Source organism: Garra rufa, chromosome 4 (assembly GCF_049309525.1).
Source record: "Garra rufa chromosome 4, GarRuf1.0, whole genome shotgun sequence".
NCBI classification, from domain to species: Eukaryota; Metazoa; Chordata; class Actinopteri; order Cypriniformes; family Cyprinidae; genus Garra; species Garra rufa.
In genome coordinates this window covers 4,631,172-4,652,354 of record NC_133364.1, presented here as the reverse complement: position 1 = coordinate 4,652,354, position 21,183 = coordinate 4,631,172, and the positions used below count along the sequence as shown (strand labels likewise).

The following is a 21,183-nucleotide window of genomic DNA, read 5'->3' as shown; positions in this document are numbered from 1 at the left end:
TAGTAACTGGTCCAGAGACTCAGTGGCGCAGGAGATAAAACTTTGTGTTTTGATCTGGGAGACCCGGGTTCAAATCCCACATTTGATAAAGTTAGCCATCATTTAAGACAAATCTCTCAACAAAACCCTGTTCAAAAGAATGAGCAACTCCAGTGGTGCAGGAGATAAAACTTTGTGCTTTGATCTGGGAGATCGGGGTTCAAATCCCACATTTGATAAAGTTAGCCATCATTTAAGACAACTATAAGCATTTAATTATTTAAGAAAGTCTAAAGTCTTTTTTAAAGACCCATTTAAGTTTATTAGACTCAATTTGCAGCACTTGTAATTCAAAAACCACCACCGGAGGGCGCAATCCATTTAATTAGGATCTATTTGCAATGCTGTAATTCATTAAAATCACCACCGGAGGGCGCAATCCATTTAATTAGAATCTATTTGCAATGCTCTAGTTCATTAAAATCACCACAGGAGGGCGCAATCCATTTAATTAGAATCTATTTGCAATGCTCTAGTTCATTAAAATCACCACAGGAGGGCGCAATCCATTTAATTAGAATCTATTTGCAATGCTGTAATTCATTAAAATCACCACAGGAGGGCGCAATCCATTTAATTAGGATCTATTTGCAATGCTGTAATTCATTAAAACCACCACCGGAGGGCGCAATCCATTTAATTAGGATCTACTTGCAATGCTGTAATTCATTAAAATCACCACCGGAGGGCGCAATCCATTTAATTAGAATCTATTTGCAATGCTGTAGTTCATTAAAATCACCACAGGAGGGCGCAATCCATTTAATTAGAATCTATTTGCAATGCTGTAGTTCATTAAAATCACCACAGGAGGGCGCAATCCATTTAATTAGAATCTATTTGCAATGCTGTAATTCATTAAAATCACCACAGGAGGGCGCAATCCATTTAATTAGAATCTATTTGCAATGCTGTAATTCATTAAAATCACCACCGGAGGGCGCAATCCATTTAATTAGAATCTATCTGCAATGCTGTAATTCATTAAAATCACCACAGGAGGGCGCAATCCATTTAATTAGAATCTATTTGCAATGCTGTAGTTCATTAAAATCACCACAGGAGGGCGCAATCCATTTAATTAGAATCTATTTGCAATGCTCTAGTTCATTAAAATCACCACTGGAGGGCGCAATCCATTTAATTAGAATCTATCTGCAATGCTGTAATTCATTAAAATCACCACAGGAGGGCGCAATCCATTTAATTAGAATCTATTTGCAATGCTGTAATTCATTAAAATCACCACCGGAGGGCGCAATCCATTTAATTAGAATCTATCTGCAATGCTGTAATTCATTAAAATCACCACAGGAGGGCGCAATCCATTTAATTAGAATCTATTTGCAATGCTGTAGTTCATTAAAATCACCACAGGAGGGCGCAATCCATTTAATTAGAATCTATTTGCAATGCTCTAGTTCATTAAAATCACCACCGGAGGGCGCAATCCATTTAATTAGAATCTATCTGCAATGCTGTAATTCATTAAAATCACCACAGGAGGGCGCAATCCATTTAATTAGAATCTATTTGCAATGCTGTAGTTCATTAAAATCACCACAGGAGGGCGCAATCCATTTAATTAGAATCTATTTGCAATGCTGTAGTTCATTAAAATCACCACAGGAGGGCGCAATCCATTTAATTAGAATCTATTTGCAATGCTCTAGTTCATTAAAATCACCACCGGAGGGCGCAATCCATTTAATTAGAATCTATCTGCAATGCTGTAATTCATTAAAATCACCACAGGAGGGCGCAATCCATTTAATTAGAATCTATTTGCAATGCTGTAGTTCATTAAAATCACCACAGGAGGGCGCAATCCATTTAATTAGAATCTATTTGCAATGCTCTAGTTCATTAAAATCACCACAGGAGGGCGCAATCCATTTAATTAGAATCTATTTGCAATGCTGTAATTTATTAAAATCACCACCGGAGGGTACAACCTATTTAATTAGACTCAATTTACAGTGCTGTAATTCATTTAAATCACCACCAGAGGGTGCACTCCTTTAAATTAGACTGAACTTGTAGTGCTCTAATTCATTAAAATCATCACCGGAGGGCGCAATCCATTTAATTAGACTCAATTTGTAGCCGTGTAATTCACTAAAATCACCACCAGAGGACGCAATCCATTAAATTAGACTCAACTTGCAGTACTGTAATTCACCACCGGAGGGCGCAACCCATTTAAGTTAATTAGACTCAATTTGTAGCCGTGTAATTCACAAAAATCACCACCGGAGGGCGCAATCCATTAAATTAGACTAAATTTGCAGTACTGTAATTCACAAAATTCACCACCGGAGGGCGCAACGCATTTAATTAGAAGCAATTTGCAGCGCTGTAATTCCATTTAATTAGACTTAATTTGTAGCGCTATAATTCACAAAAATCACCACCGGAGGGCGCAATCCATTTAATTAGAAGCAATTTGCAGTGCTGTAAATCATTAAAATCACCACAGGAGGGTGTAACCCATTTAAGTTTATTTAATTAAGTAATACATGTGTTCATCATTTATTTATTTATTTTTAACAGATGACAGAACATACATCATGCAGTGCGTCATATGCTCTTCTGCTCTCACCATCTTGCAGAAGTACAGCAGATCTTTAAGGTCATTAGAGTCAACTTATAACCGTGTAATTCACAAAAACACCACAGAAGGGCGTATGTTTTAGGTCTTTAATCTTGTCTTTCTCCGGCTTGATAATCTTTTTTTCTTTGATTTTGGCTTTTTAACAGACGAAAAGAGAAAACAAAGAGCTAACGTAATTAGTTCTGATTGGCTGTTCGTATTGCAATGCATTATGGGCATGTTCTTCTGATCTCACCCTCTTGGAGAAGCATAGTGCATTTACGTTACTAAACTTGATTACTGTTTATATACTTTTACAAAAATTGCCACAAAGGGGTGCAATAACTTTTTAACTTTTTCTTTTTAATTAAAAAGAAATATCTTAGTAAATTCAGCAACAAACATTTAATCTAAAATATCTTAAAGAATTGTTTTTGTGTAGTCAGATAATAAAATTTAATTAAAATATGAATAATTTAATAAAATAGAAACACTTGTACTGCCAGTTTACTATCAATGACTACTAATTGGTCATTTGTACACAATGATGGTGACAACTATAAACATTTTAATATTTAAGAAAGTCTAAAGTCTTTTTAAAAATTATAATAACGAATAATATAAAAGACCAAACACAACTTTGAGTCCATCAAATTCTCAGTTGACAGAGGATAATTGTTTACTCTTTTAATGAGGTGTAAACTACAAGATAGACACACAACTTACCTGAAGCCTAGTGGTGCAGAGGTTAAATACATGACTTTGCATTACGAAACTATAACAGACACGTGTTCGAATCACCAAAAATTAATTAGTCTAAACCTACTTCAAGCTGACATCTAAATTACCCAAAAAACAATAATAGCGCAACATAACAAGCTCTATGGCTCAGTGGTTAAAGATTTCAATCTCAAACATGAAAGACCAGGTTCAAATCCCACATTTGATAACGCTATCCATCATTTAAAATAAATCTCTCAATAACATCCTGTTTAAAACAATCAGAGGCCCAACAAAACCCTGTTCAAGAGACTGAGCAACTCCAGAGATCCAGTGGCGCAGGAGATAAAACTTTGTGTTTTGATCTGGGAGACCCGGGTTCAAATCCCACATTTGATAAAGTTAGCCATCATTTAAGACAAATCTCTCAACAAAATCCTGCTCAAAACACTGAGCAACTCCAGAGATCCAGTGGCGCAGGAGATAAAACTTTGTGTTTTGATCTGGGAGACCGGGGTTCAAATCCCACATTTGATAAAGTTAGCCATCATTTAAGACAAATCTCTCAACAAAACCCTGCTCAAAACACTGAGCAACTCCAGAGATCCAGTGGCGCAGGAGATAAAACTTTGTGTTTTGATCTGGGAGACCCGGGTTCAAATCCCACATTTGATAAAGTTAGCCATCATTTAAGACATATCTCTCAACAAAACCCTGCTCAAAACACTGAGCAACTCCAGAGATCCAGTGGCGCAGGAGATAAAACTTTGTGTTTTGATCTGGGAGACCCGGGTTCAAATCCCACATTTGATAAAGTTAGCCATCATTTAAGACAAATCTCTCAACAAAATCCTGCTCAAAACACTGAGCAACTCCAGAGATCCAGTGGCGCAGGAGATAAAACTTTGTGTTTTGATCTGGGAGACCGGGGTTCAAATCCCACATTTGATAAAGTTAGCCATCATTTAAGACAAATCTCTCAACAAAACCCTGCTCAAAACACTGAGAAACTCCAGAGATCCAGTGGCGCAGGAGATAAAACTTTGTGTTTTGATCTGGGAGACCCGGGTTCAAATCCCACATTTGATAAAGTTAGCCATCATTTAAGACAAATCTCTCAACAAAATCCTGCTCAAAACACTGAGCAACTCCAGTGGCGCAGGAGATAAAACTTTGTGTTTTGATCTGGGAGACCGGGGTTCAAATCCCACATTTGATAAAGTTAGCCATCATTTAAGACAAATCTCTCAACAAAACCCTGCTCAAAACACTGAGCAACTCCAGAGATCCAGTGGCGCAGGAGATAAAACTTTGTGTTTTGATCTGGGAGACCCGGGTTCAAATCCCACATTTGATAAAGTTAGCCATCATTTAAGACAAATCTCTCAACAAAACCCTGCTCAAAACTCTGAGCAACTCCAGAGATCCAGTGGCGCAGGAGATAAAACTTTGTGTTTTGATCTGGGAGACCCGGGTTCAAATCCCACATTTGATAAAGTTAGCCATCATTTAAGACAAATCTCTCAACAAAATCCTGCTCAAAACACTGAGCAACTCCAGAGATCCAGTGGCGCAGGAGATAAAACTTTGTGTTTTGATCTGGGAGACCGGGGTTCAAATCCCACATTTGATAAAGTTAGCCATCATTTAAGACAAATCTCTCAACAAAACCCTGCTCAAAACACTGAGCAACTCCAGAGATCCAGTGGCGCAGGAGATAAAACTTTGTGTTTTGATCTGGGAGACCCGGGTTCAAATCCCACATTTGATAAAGTTAGCCATCATTTAAGACAAATCTCTCAACAAAATCCTGCTCAAAACACTGAGCAACTCCAGAGATCCAGTGGCGCAGGAGATAAAACTTTGTGTTTTGATCTGGGAGACCGGGGTTCAAATCCCACATTTGATAAAGTTAGCCATCATTTAAGACAAATCTCTCAACAAAACCCTGTTCAAAAGACTAAGCAACTGCAGAGATCCAGTGGCGCAGGAGATAAAACTTTGTGTTTTGATCTGGGAGACCGGGGTTCAAATCCCACATTTGATAAAGTTAGCCATCATTTAAGACAAATCTCTCAACAAAAACCTGCTCAAAACACTGAGCAACTCCAGAGATCCAGTGGCGCAGGAGATAAAACTTTGTGTTTTGATCTGGGAGACCCGGGTTCAAATCCCACTATTGCTTACTTCAAATGGATGTTGTTTGATCCAACAAAGTGCCTTAAAAACCAAACACAAAGCGTGAAAGCCACAGTGGGTTAGTGGTTAAGCACACGTTACCAGCTGCCATGGAGGCATGGGTTCGAATCCCACCTCAGACAACAATCAACCAACTCAAAGCTTTAACTGATTTATTGTAAAGCCACATACAGGTGAATAGTGAAGTATAAGTTCCAGCACATGTTTAGACAAGTGATCTGTGGCTCATGGGTAAGAGCGCTGCCACACGGTTCAGAGATTGCTGGTTCGAATCCAGCCAGATCACTGCGTTGCGTGAACCAAGGGGTGGGGATGATTCGGGTCCCCCCCAAGCCTCGGCACCATGTCCAGCAGGGGTTATGCTACTTTATGGAAGAAAAAAAATTAGCTGTATAAAAAATCAGCCCCGCCGTCCCTTCCCCACCCATTTCGGTTACCATCATTTGCTTTCTGGAGGGGTGAAACCCCAGAAAGAAAATGATGGTAACCGATACATTAAGTACAAAACAAAAACACAAGTTGTAAGTCTTACCTGTCCATGAGGAGCACCTATCATTACAGTCATCGTCTGTCCAAACACATCCCTCCTGTAGAGAAAAGACAAAAATAAACAGACATTAGTATATCTAGTATATTAGTACATCTAAATTTAGCCTCAAGTCACTCTAGATAAGTCTAAAATTACATTAAATAACACTATGGCCCAGCATTAGGCCAAAGTTCAATTAGGACATTTAAGCAGTTTTTAGAAATATGCCTTGAATAAAAACATTACTGGTGTGCATCTTGAGTCGAAACAATGAATCTGACATTTTTAAGATCAGTCAGTGTGAGTTTCTTTCAGTTTAAACAGCCCACACATGCATTTTAGTCTGGGACTAAACTTAAGCCTTGTCAATGAAAACAGGGGTAAATATAGTAGTCAACATTTGAAGTGGATCAAAAAAGTTCATCAAAGTTTTCCTAAGACAAGAACGAGTATTGTTTTGGGTTTAGGACAGCTTTGTTGAAAGGTTTTATCCCACTTCAAATGTTGACTACTGTACACATACTACATGGCTGTTGACTTATTTTCACTGCTGAATGAATGTTGTCTGACTCACATGCTGTTGAAGTCGAGGATATGGTCTTCAATCTGTTTCTGGTTACTGTGCTTCAGAATACTGAGCAAAACAAAACAGATGTTTATTAGTACAATGTCTATTTACAGCTGTAAAAACAGAGCTTCACAAACCTACTGACCTGATAACAAACATAAGTATACTACCTACAGAAACACTGCAACAACAACAGACAAAAACTCCATTCCTTATTATTCTACTTGAGAATAAATGTTCAAATATCAGGACGATTCATTCAGACATTATAAAGGTAGACTCTGTGTCAAAACACATTGAATGCACCTAAAACCATCTCTATGAATGTAAACAAACTGATAGAGCAGCCCTGCTTTAACATTTTAGAAGAAACAAAGGCTTTCTAACATTTAAACACTTCTTAAACCTTAAATAAGCACGTAAATACAACGAATAACCACTCACAAAGGATAAAACAAGAGAAAATCACTGCATGTGTGCAGTTACTTACAGGTGAGTCGCATGTCACTCCTGTTTCCTGCGTTTTATCGCATCATGCGTCGTTTCTGTTTGTTAATAAGTCGGAATATGTCCCGTTTAGTGACTTTTAACAACTGTCACTGAACTGTCATCTCCAAAATCTGTATTTTAATCGGTGTGCACTCTTGTAAACAAAGCCATGTTGGTCGAGCATCCTGAACGAGGTGTCAGTCTGACCGTGAAGCCGCTTACGCCGCCTAGTGGAGCGGATGGAAAAAACACACTTCAGTTTCTACCTTACGAGTCATATTATAAGGCCAACATGGTCTAAAATAGTTTCTTTCTTTTGTTTTCACATTTTACTATTTTCATACTCAGGCCAAAGTCGCTATTTACGATATTAAATGTGTATAAGGCCGACAAAGAGCTGATCATCTCCCTCTTGTGGTCAATAAGTGTATCAGCATCTATAGATAGTTCATTAGGCAGCTGCACTAAACCTGAGGAGGCTAGTCGCACTTCAGAGGGCTGAGTTTTAAACTTTCTGTTTATTCAAACAAATCTATGTTTGTCAAAGCTTTGACCAGCGGAGAAACATGGACCAGATTCGCTAAATTAAGACGATCAGCTCTTAACTGGTGAGATAAAACAATGGGTAAAACGGTTTAAATGTTGTGTTGAACTCAAGAGCACACGCTCAAAATGTAAACACACATAACATAGGAGGACATAAGATCCCCTGAGACTATTTTAGTTTGAAAACAGAGATGTATATTTGTTTTTATTTGCTTTAAAGTATGTGTATCGTGTTTGTTCACTGATAAACGATGATTTTGGTGTTTTGTGCTTGTGTTTGCAGACTTGAGCAGCATTTGTAATGCTCGACTGATTCTCCAGCTCCACCTTGAGGAGCATCTCGATAGTGAGCGCTTCCCAATCCACATCCTGCTCTGAGTCTCTGTCTACCTTAAGCTCTGGATGGGTGATGAGGATATGGATGGAGGAGACAGATTTGGACAGTGTCAATAAATCCTTTATCAAAAATGATAGCTAATAAACTAATGACTAATATAATGGATAAACACTGAAATGTTTTACTGATGAATCTAACAGGCAAATGCATGAGATCAATTTAGTGTGTCAGCCTCCATGTGGATAAAAGTGTATATGCATTAATAAATAAAAAAGCAGTAAGAGCAAAGAGATGAAGAACGAACCTTTTCGAAGCTTTGAATCAATTGAACCAGTTGATTCGCAAAATGACTCGCTGGTGAATCGCTCGAAACAACACACACTGGTGCCGCCTGGTGGACAAACCTGTAAATGCAAGAAAAACTCATGCCTAAAAAAAGCTTTTACAAACCCATTGCAAATATTTAGCAAAGTACAATATCTTACATGCAATTACAAATCACCAAATACCATTAAATATGACGTGTCTGTATAATATGCTTTCTTGTAATAAATTGCAAGGTTTGTTTTGTTAAATAAAGGAGTGTTTCACCATCACTAACTCAAATCTGATTCAGAACACCTGTCACAGCTAATCAAGGTCTTTAGGGTTACTAGAAACTTCCAGGTAAGTGTTTCAGATTCAGAAACATAAAAGCTATTTGTTTGATTAAACAGATTATAATTTATAAATTAACTGTTAGGATTCTGTGGCTCAGTGGATAATTGACTGCTCTTTCTATGGGAAACACCTAGGTTCAAGTACCACAATTATTCAAGTTTTTCTACATATAAAACAAATGTTCAATAAAATCTCACTTGAAACATTCATCAGACTCAGTGGCTCAGTAGATAAAGTGATGCGCTTTAATGTTGGAGTCTTGAGTTCAAATCCCACCTAACATTTTGTTAAACTGTTGTAATTATAAATCCAACAAAGTTTCCCAAATGCAACCATTTGGTGTGAAAGCCATAATGGGTTAGTGGTTAAACACATGTTTTCAGTTGATAAACCTGTCATGGGTTCAAATCACACCTCAGTCAACTTAAAGCTTTAGCTGATTTAATGTAAAAATCAAATTGTTATCATTACATACACCAAAGCGCCTAAAATAAGTGTGAAAGCCACAATGGGTTAGTGGCTAAGCACATGTCCTTGGCTAATAAGGCTGCAGCTGAGGTGTGGGTTCAAATCCTACCTCAGCTTTAATGAATTTATTGAGAAATCACATTGTTGTCATTTCATCCAACAAAGTGCCATAAAAACATGACACAAACTGTAAAAGCCACAGTGGGTTAGTGGTTAAGCACACGTTACCAGCTGCGATGGAGGCATGGGTTCGAATCCCACCTCAGACAACAATCAACCAGCTCAAAGCTTTAACTGATTTATTGTAAAGCCACATACAGGTGAATAGTGAAGTATAAGTTCCAGCACATGTTTAGACAAGTGATCTGTGGCTCATGGGTAAGAGCGCTGCCACACGGTTCAGAGATTGCTGGTTCGAATCCAGCCAGATCACTGCGTTGCGTGAACCAAGGGGTGGGGATGATTCGGGTCCCCCCCAAGCCTCGGCACCATGTCCAGCAGGGGTTATGCTACTTTATGGAAGAAAAAAAAATTAGCTGTATAAAAAATAAGCTCCGCCGTCCCTTCCCCACCTGTTTCGGTTACCATCATTTGCTTTCTGGAGGGATGAAACTCCAGAAAGAAAATGATGGTAACCGATACATTAAGTACAAAACAAAAACACAAGTTGTAAGTCTTACCTGTCCATGAAGAGCACCTATCATTACAGTCATCGTCTGTCCAAACACATCCCTCCTGTAGAGAAAAGACAAAAACAAACAGACATTAGTATATCTAGTATATTAGTACATCTAAATTTAGCCTCAAGTCACTCTAGATAAGTCTAAAATTACATTAAATAACACTATGGCCCGCTTTCACAGACAAGACTTAGGTTAGGGTTCAGCCAGCATTAGGCCAAAGTTCAATTAGGACATTTAAGCAGTTTTTAGAAAGATGCCTTGAATAAAAACATTACTGGTGTGCATCTTGAGTCGAAACAATGAATCTGACATTTTTAAGATCAGTCAGTGCGAGTTTCTTTCAGTTTAAACAGCCCACACATGCATTTTAGTCTGGGACTAAACTTAAGCCTTGTCAATGAAAAAAGGGGTAAATATAGTAGTCAACATTTGAAGTGGATCCAAAAAAAGTTCATCAAAGTTTTCCTAAGACAAGAACAGGTATTGTTTTGGGTTTAGGACAGCTTTGTTGAAAGGTTTTATCCCACTTCAAATGTTGACTACTGTACACATACTACATGACTGTTGACTTATTTTCACTGCTGAATGAATGTTGTCTGACTCACATGCTGTTGAAGTCGAGGATATGGTCTTCAATCTGTTTCTGGTTACTGTGCTTCAGAATACTGAGCAAAACAAAACAGATGTTTATTAGTACAATGTCTATTTACAGCTGTAAAAACAGAGCTTCACAAACCTACTGACCTGATAACAAACATAAGTATACTACCTACAGAAACACTGCAACAACAACAGACAAAAACGCCATTTCTTATTATTCTACTTGAGAATAAATGTTCAAATATCAGAGGGCGATTCATTCAGACATTATAAAGGTAGACTCTGTGTCAAAACACATTGAATGCACCTAAAACCATCTCTATGAATGTAAACAAACTGATAGAGCAGCCCTGCTTTAACATTTTAGAAGAAACAAAGGCTTTCTAACATTTAAACACTTCTTAAACCTTAAATAAGCACGTAAATACAACGAATAACCACTCACAAAAGATAAAACAAGAGAAAATCACTGCATGTGTGCAGTTACTTACAGGTGAGTCGCATGTCACTCCTGTTTCCTGCGTTTTATCGCATCATGCGTCGTTTCTGTTTGTTAATAAGTCGGAATATGTCCCGTTTAGTGACTTTTAACAACTGTCACTGAACTGTCATCTCCAAAATCTGTATTTTAATCGGTCTGCACGCTTGTAAACAAAGCCATGTTGGTCGAGCATCCTGAACGAGGTGTCAGTCTGACCGTGAAGCCGCTTACGCCGCCTAGTGGAGCGGATGGAAAAAACGCACTTCAGTTTCTACCTTACGAGTCATATTATAAGGCCAACATGGTCTAAAATAGTTTCTTTCTTTTGTTTTCACATTTTACTATTTTCATACTCAGGCCAAAGTCGCTATTTACGATATTAAACGTGTATAAGGCAGACAAAGAGCTGATCATCTCCCTCTTGTGGTCAATAAGTGTATCAGCATCTATAGATAGGTTCATTAGGCTGCTGCATTAAACCTGAGGAGGCTAGTTGCACTTCAGAGGGCTGAGTTTTAAACTTTCTGTTTATTCAAACAAATCTATGTTTGTCAAAGCTTTGACCAGCGGAGAAACATGGACCAGATTCGCTAAATAAACAAGATCAGCTCTTAACTGGTGAGATAAAACAATGGGTAAAACGGTTTAAATGTTGTGTTGAACTCAAGAGCACACGCTCAAAATGTAAACACACATAACATAGGAGGACATAAGATCCCCTGAGACTGTTTTAGTTTGAAAACAGAGATGTGTATTTGTTTTTATTTGCTTTAAAGTATGTGTATCGTGTTTGTTCACTGATAAACGATGATTTTGGTGTTTTGTGCTTGTGTTTGCAGACTTGAGCAGCATTTGTAATGCTCGACTGATTCTCCAGCTCCACCTTGAGGAGCATCTGGATAGTGAGCGCTTCCCAATCCACATCCTGCTCTGTGTCTCTGTGTACCTTGAGCTCTGGATGGGTGATGAGGATATGGATGGAGGAGACAGATTTGGACAAAGTGTCAATAAATCCTCTATCAAAATGATAGCTAACAAACTAATGACTAATATAATGGATAAACACTGAAATGTTTTACTGATGAATCTAACAGGCAAATGCATGAGATCAATTTAGTGTGTCAGCCTCCATGTGGACAAAAGTGTATATGCATTAATAAAAAAAAAAAGCAGTAAGAGCAAAGAGATGAAGAACGAACCTTTTCGAAGCGTTGAATCAATTGAATCAGTTGATTCGAAAAATGACTCGCAGGTGAATCGCTCGAAACAACACACACTGGTGCCGCCTGGTGGACAAACCTGTAATCTCACGCCTAAAAAACGCTTTTACAAACCCATTAAAAATATTTAGCAAAGTACAATGTCTTAAATGCAATTAACAAATCACCAAATACCATTAAATATGACGTGTCTGTATAATATGCTTTCTTTTAATTGCAAGGTTTGTTTTGTTATATAGAGGACTGTTTTATTGAAAGTAGCTATCTCTAACTCATTGATTCAGAACACCTGTCACAGCTTTCTAGGGTTGCTAGAAACTTTCAGGCAATATGTTTTGGATTCAGAAACAAAAACTATTAATTTGAATAAAAAAATGATGATATATAAGTTCAGTGTGGCTCAGTGGATAATTAACTGCTTTCTCTATGGGGAATTCCTAGGTTAAAATCTCACATTTACTCAAGTTTTTCTACATATAAAACAATAAAATCTCATCCAAAACACTCATCAGACTCCGTGGCTCAGAGGATTAAGCATTGTGCTGTAATGTTGGATTCTTGAGTTCAAATCCCATGAAAGCTTATGTTAAACTGTTGTCATTAAAAATCCAACAAAGTGTCCCAAATCCAAGCAGTCAATGTGAAAGTCATGATGGGTTAATGGCTAAGCACATGTTTCAGATGATAAGGGTGTGATTGAGGCATGGGTTCAAATCCCACCTTAACCAACTCAAAGCTTTAACGTATTTGCTGTGAAATTATTCAAATCGTCATTACATCCAACAAAGTGCATTAAAACAAGGTACAAAGTGTGAAAGCCACAATGGGTTAGTGGCTAAGCACACGTTAACAGCAGACAAGGTTGTGATTGAGGCGTGAGTTCGAATCCTACCTCAACCAACTGCAAGCTTTAACTGATTTATTGCAAACTCACATACAGTTGAATAGTGAAGTATAAGTTCCAGCAAAAATTCAAACAAGTGATCTGTGGCTCATTGGTAAGAGCGCTGCCTCACGGTTCAGGGGTTGCTGGTTCGATTCCAGCCAGATCACAGCGTTAAGAGTGAGTGTTGTGTGAATGAAGGGGCGGGGATGATCCAAGTTCTCCCTGAGGCCCGGCACCATGTCCAGCAGGGGTTATACTTATTTATGGAAGAACGAAAATTGTATTAATAAAAAAAAAAAAAAAAAAAAAAAAAAAAAAAAGAAAAAGGAAAAAAAACATACTTACCTGTCCAGGAGCAGATGTCCTTTCAGTCAGTCAATGTCTGTAGGAAACACAAAAGCAACAACATTATGCCATATAGCATATCTAAAACACCAGAATTTAAAAGTTAAATATTTAAAAGTCTAAAATTAATTAATTAATTTGCAAAATGTCTTTCTCCACAAATTGTACAAGTTAATTCGCATTGTATTTTCAGAAAGTTTTGCAATATTGGTCCTCTTTCCAAATTTGTCACTACTGAAACACAGTAATATATCATTTAATAAGAAGGGTTATATTGACCTATTAAGATTTTTCTTATATATATATATATATATATATATATATATATATATATATATATATATATATATATATATATATATAAAAACAGCTACAATTTTAATAATATTAGAAGTGTGATTTATGAGATTTGTTGTATTTTAAATTAATTTTTCTTTGTAAAAGGTAAAAAGTTCATCATACTGATTTCATAGTTAAGGATTCATTAGTTTGAATATACATTTAACCAAACACTATCATAAAATCCTAGCTGATAATTCAATATACTTTAAGTAATTTTATTTTTTTTAAATATATAAAAGATATATTTTAAAAACAACAATGGTATAAAATTATTACAATATTATTTTCATTAGATACAATTTAGGACAGCCACCTATTTAGCCAATATTTTAAATTTTATTGTGGATTCAATAGATAATAAAATTATCTTAGTAAAAATCTAAGATTTGAACACCAATATATTAATACTGTCTATTAAACATAAAATATTGAACATGTTTACAAAACCATAAGGCAGCAGAAACTTAAAAGCTTAACGCATTAACTGACTCTACAACAAAGAACAAAGCCATTACTTAGTATTCTACTTTATAAAATAAATATTAATAACTTGCAATTGCATGTTATAAAGTCAGAATTGTGAAATATAAACTTGCAATTCTGAGAAAAAGTCAAAATTGCGAGATATAAATTTAATTCTGAGGAAAAAGTCAGAATTACATCTTTATGAGAATTGTGAGTTTCTATCACACAATTCTCAGAAAAAAAGTAAAAAATTATAAGATGTAAACTCATTTGTGAGAAAAAAGTCAGAATTTTGAGTTTGAATCTAACAATTCTGACTATTTCTCAAGTTTGTCTGGCAATTCTGACTTTTAATTTGAATTACCAATTGAAAGTACTCACTAAATTATAATCACTAAATATATATATATATAAAGCGTATTAATATTTTACATTTTATTGTGGATTCAATAGATAATAAAATTATCTTAGTAAACATCTAAGATTTGAACACCAATATATTAATACTGTCTATTAAACAAAATATTAAACATGTTTACAAAACCATAAGGCAGCAGAAACTTAAAAGCTTAACGCATTAATTGACTCTACAACAAAGAACAAAGCCATTACTTAGTATTCTACTTTATAAAATAATATTAATAACTTGCAATTGCATGTTATAAAGTCAGAATTGTGAAACATAAACTTGCATTTCAGAGAAAGCGTCAAAATTGTGAGATATGAACTTGATTCTGAGGAAAAAGTCAGAATTATGTTTATATCACAGAATTCAGAGAAAAAGTCAGAATTTTGAGTTTGTATCTAACAATTCTGACTTTTAATTTGAATTACCAATTGAAAGTACTCACTAAATTATAATCACTATATATATATATATATATATATATATATATATATATATATATATATATATAGCGTATTCATATTTGACATTTTATTGTGGATTCAATAGATAATAAAATTATCTTAGTAAACATCTAAGATTTGAACACTAATATATTAATACTCTCTATTAAACATGTTTACAAAACCATAAGGCAGCAGAAACTTAAAAGCTTAACGCATTAACTGACTCTACAACAAAGAACAAAGCCATTACTTAGTATTCTACTTTATAAAATAAATATTAAAGGGTAATTAATTCAAGAATTAAAAGGGTAAAGTAACAACTACCGATTAATTTGTTGTTTTAAAAAAGCCTGACAGCGGCATGTAAACAAAGCCGGCGATAAACCTGAAGGTTTTAACACATTTTTAAAAGTGTTTTGTTGCTTTTAGTCTATGTATCATTTAAGAACTATGTATCAATGACTTTTAGCAAAAGTAAACACTGCTAGGTAACGCGCGTTAGTCATTTTACAAGAGAAATCTAACGTCGCTTTATTAAAGAATGCTAGCGAGTGGTGACCCTCCATTTCTGCACTTTCTCGTCGGATTAATTTGCTGTTAAGATGGAATATGCACCCTTTAAGTTGAAAGACATTAAGAATGTGTCGCTGAGCTGCCATCTACACGGTCTGTTTGTAGAAACAACCTGCACCTGTTGTGAAGGTTGTCTCTCGTCCAAATCATCCAAAGGTGTCACACCGAAGTTGAAGCCCGCTTCTGCCGCCTAATGGCGAGGATGAAAAACTGCACTTCAGTTTTAACCACACAAGTCAAGTCGATCGCTCAAAAAATAAAAGCTGGTTCAGGTTGAGTGACTGACTTAATTTCAAAATGTCTAGCCTTCTTTAATGTTTGCTTATTTTAAGCAAAGGTCCATATTTATTGCGTAAAGCAAGTGAAAAATAGCTGATTATCAGCTCCCTCTTGTGGCTAATACATATCACCATTAAAAATGAAGCTACAAAACCCAGGCGCCGTTAGCAGGGTTACTGTAAAACTAAAACGATTAAAACGTTTCCTGTTGTTGTTGTTGTTGTTGTTAATTAAAATAAAGCTGAAATAAAAAACAATATAAATATTACATGAAAAACTTAATGCTATTTCAGTTAGCAACATTGCTAATTTTCGTTTGGTTGTAGTTGAGGCATTAACATTACTAACTGGTCAAATAAAATAAATAAACAGTGACATAAAAAAAATATTTCAAAATTCTGACTTTTTTCTTAGAATTGCGTGATGTAAACATACAATTGCGATTTTTTTGCAATTTTGACTTTTTCCCAGAATTGCAAGTTTATATTTCGCAATTCTGACTATAACATGCCGAAGTTGAAGCCCGCTTCAAGTTATTATTGCAAGTTATTAAATCAGAATTGTGAGATATAAACTCGCAATTGCAAGTTATTAACCCGGTTTCACAGACAAGGCTTAAGCCTAGTCCTAGACTAAAATGTAAGTCTGAGCTGTTCAGCTGAAACAAAATTGCACTGATTGATCTTAAAATATATCAGTGCCTTTGTTTTGTTTCAAGATGCACACCAGTAATGTTTTTTTCTAAGCATGTTTATAAAAATGACTTAAATGTCCTAATTGAACTATGGCCTAATCCTGGCTTAGTCTAAACCCTGTCTGTGAAACCGGGCCATTAAGTCAGAATTGTGAGATATAGGCCTGAGGGGTGTTCCATAAAACAAATTGACCAAATAAGCCAGGCTTGTTTTAGTTAGTCTGACTTATTGTCACTTGATTTGGCTCAAAATAAGTCAGACTAACTGAAATAAGCCTAACTTATTTGGTAAACTTGTTTTATGGAACACCCCCCTGGTTTCACAGACAGGGTTTAGATTAAGCCAGGATTAGCACATAGTTCAATTAGGACATTTAAGTCATTTTTATAAACCTGCTTAGAAAAAAACATTATTGGTGTGCATCTTGAGACAAAACAAAGGCACTGATATATTTTTAGTCAGTGCAAGTTTCTTTTAGTTGAAACAGCTCCGATTTACATTTTAGTCTAGGACTACCCTTAAGCCTTGTCTGTGAAACCGGGAGAAAAACTTGCAGTTGCAAGTTATTAAGTCAGAATTGTGAGATATTTCTATAATTTCTTTCCCAAAAACAATCCAAGATTTTGAATGGTGCAGTGCATAATTTTACAAAGCTTATTATTTCATAATAATAATAATAATAATAATAAAATAATAAATGTATAATAATAAACTGGAGTAATGATGCTGAAAATTTAGCTTTGATCAATGGAATAAATTACATTTTAAAATACATTAAAATAGAAATCAGTTATTTAAAATAGTAAAAACATTTCACAATATTACTGCTGTATTTTGTATCAAATAAATGCAGGCTTACTGAGCAGAAGAGACTTTTTAAAAATCTTACCATTCAAAAACTTTTGACTGGTAATGATTTAATTGCATGATTGAATTGAAGTTTGCAGCATAAAGCAGCATACACATTCAGATTTTTTTCTTTTGTGCCTTTATTACAATTTATAAAACAATGCATTCATTAAAAACAACTATGTGGAGCCGTATGTATTGTGAAGGAAGTCAATGACAGCAGATGTACTGGATAAGTTATTGAAGACTCTCCTCTCAGGCTGAGAGGTGATACGCTCCAGCATGTAAATCAGGTGATGGTGGAAACAGGTAAACGGGGTCCCGTGTTCCACAGCGATGTCCACCCAGTCCCACACGCACTGCAGCGGGGTCTCCTCGTACCCGGCAAACATGGCAGGATTGGCCAGCAATCCCCGAGCAGCCATCACACCTACGGAAGTTCAGATGTATGAGATACAGAAATACAGCACAAACAAAAATTAAATCAGATGCTGAATAAATGACACGCACCATCCACCCCTGTGAGCTCATAGATGGATTCTACATCTTGCATGCTCTTAATGTCTCCGTTAGCGATGACTGGGATGGAAAGACTGTCCTTGATGGTCTTAATGGCATCGTAGTGAACGGGTTGGTGCCTCTCGTCAGCTGAACGACCGTGAACTGTAATCCATGAGACTCCTGCTGCTTCCACCTTCTGACAGAGGTCCACTGTCTTCCTGATATCTTTGTGAATTCTGAGGACAAGAAAAAAACAAGCCGACATGTCAAGTCATATTTGTGACCCTGGACCACAAAACCAGTCATAAGGTTAAATTTTACAAAACTGAGATGTATACATCATATGAAAGCTCAGTAAATAAGCTTTCTATTGATGCATGGTTTGTTAGGATAGGACAATATTTGGCTGAGATACATCTATTTAAAAATCTGGAATCTGAGGATGCAAAAAAATCAAAATACTGAGAAAATCACCTTTAAATTTGTCCAAATTAAGTTCTTAGCAATGCATATTACTAATCAAAAATTACCTTTTGATAGGTTTACAGTAGGAATTTTACAAAAAATCTTCATGGAACATGATCTTTACTTAATTTCCTAATGATTTTTGACATAAAAGAAAAATCAATAATTTTGACCCATACAATGTATTTTTGGCTATTGCTACAAATATACCCCAGCGACTTGGTTTTGTGGTCCAGGATCACATTTATTTATAATGCTTTTTACTATACACTTATCAAAGCAGCTTTACAGAAAATCATGCTTTATTAGTTGCATTTAGCAGATTAGAGCTGCACTGCAAAAAATGCTTTTCCTACTTAGATTTGTTTGTCTTGTTTCCAGCCAAAATATCAACAAATTCTTAAATCAAGAAGGATTTTCTAGAATTAATGCATTTATTCTGCTTTCGGATGATGTATAGATATTATGTATTGACACTTAGGACTGGTTTTGTGATCCAGAGTCAAATATAACATATAAAATACTGTATAACATATCAACTAGTATTATTATACTATAATTATACTTAATACTTACCTATAATATAAGTATAATTATAATTATATAATCATACTTATATTATAGTATTATTATACTTATTATTATTATTAATTAATTATTAGTTAGCAATATTATTAGTTAATTATTATTAACTATATTATTAAATCTCAACTGCTTGATTCCTTGTCTTGTAGCAAAATACTGCAAAAAAGTGTTTCTTAGATTTTTTGTCTTGTTTCCAGCCAAAATATCAAAAACTTTTTAAATCAAGAAGGATTTTCTAGACAAGTAAAAAATATTGTCTTGTTTTTTCACTAACAAAATAAATCCAAATTAAGTGAGTTTTTGCATAAAATAAGATAAATAATCTGCCAATGGGGTAAGAAAAATAATCTAGTTGTATGCTTGAAATAAGATTATTTTTCTTACCCCATTGGCAGATTATTTTGCTTGTTTTATGCAAAAACTCACTTAATTTTAACTTCTTTTTTCTAGAAACAAGACTATTTTTACTTGTCTAGAAAATCCTTCTAGATTTAAGAATTTTTAGAAATTTTGGCTAGAAGCAAGACAAAAAATCTAAGCTAGAGAAGCATTTTATGCAGTATTTTGCTACAATACAAAGAATCAAGCAGTTGAGATTTGCTATATATGTCGCCCTACACATGTATAAAGTATGGATGTAGATAAAGTTTGTCATACTTGCATATATCTAACTTTATATAAATATCTGGACAATAGTATATTTATATTTTGCAAAAAAAGTATAATAATATAGTTGATATGTTATACAATATGTTGTGTTATATTTGACCCTGGACCACAAAACCAATCATAAGTGTTAATATATAATATTTATGCATAATCTGAAAGCAAAATGAATGCTTTGATGCAGGTTTTGTTAGGATAGGACAATATTTGAAAATCTGGAGTCTGAAGGTGCAAAACAAAAATCAAACTATTGAGAAAATTGCCTTTAAAGTTGTCCAAATGAAGTTCTTAGCAATGCAAATTATTAATCAAAAATGAAGTGTTGATATATTTGTGGTAGGAAATGTACAAAATATCTTCATGGAACATGATCTTTACTTAATATCCTAATGGTTTTTTATGCTTAAACCCTTTTTTGTCTTTAACCCATGTATGTATGTTATGTATATGTAGAAGAATATATTTACATCCAACTTTATATAAAGAGTTGGACAATAATTTTGTCCAAAAAATCAGTTGAGATATGTTATACAGTTACAGTATATAAATAGTTTACTGTACGCAGATAAAGTTAGACATATTTATAAAACTAACTTTATGTGCAGAGCTAGGCAATAAATTAGTTATATTTTGCTATACTGTATGTGGCAGACTTTTGTGGAATAATTTTTGTTTTGTAAACTGTCTAACAATTCAACATTTTCAACAACTTCCAAATTAAATACATTTTTTGTCAAAAAATAAATACAAGCTTTACATTATCTGCTTGTAAATCTCTGTGTCCCTTTAACTTTCTTTGTTAAGTCCAACCTTGAATGTTCCCTGCCATGAGCACTTTTTAAAATCAAGAAATCATCTGCTCACCTTATTTTAATGGATACCGCATAGTTGGGATTGTCGATTTGATTTCGGACATGACGTACCATGTCTTTCACTAGCTCAGGTTTGTTAATCAGACACGCACCGTAGCCTTCAGACATGGCCCACCTGCAACAAAAAAAACAGATAAATTTGCAGATCCTAAAGATGCAATCAGTGCAGAAATTTTTCTACTATCTTCAACAGAATTGAAACTCTCATTGATCAAAACTTTTGATATTCATTGCACCCTCAATGTGCATGTTTATTCATTGTTTTGAGTAATTTGATTATAATTTTAGTACCCTCGTCTCCATTTAACACAGTTAAATTCACATTTCGCAATAAAATCAGAGTGAAAAATGCAAACCAATCAGCAGATTGTTTATTTAATTTTTTTTTTGGTAATAAAATTAAAGGGTAAATATTTATATATTTTTTCATGTACTCTGAGATTACCTTTGTGGACAACCACAGTTCAAATCCACCCCATCTGAGAAAGGAGAAACTACACATGCTGCATCTGCCAGCGTCTGTGCATCCTTCGCAGCAAACTGGACAATCAAGGGTCGGTCAGCTAAGAAGCAAAGAAATGTTAAAATGATATGAGCAATTATTGAGCAGAAGGTTGTGCCAGTGACTAAAATAAAAGGTTGCCTTGACCTCAATAATTAGTCTTATTGAGGTCAA

The 21,183-nt window shown here is 35.1% G+C and overlaps 1 pseudogene; it reads right to left on the bottom strand.

The window, feature by feature from the left end:
- LOC141333507 (uncharacterized) overlaps positions 1–21,183 on the bottom strand; it is a 34,209-nt pseudogene that overhangs the window by 10,688 nt on the left and 2,338 nt on the right.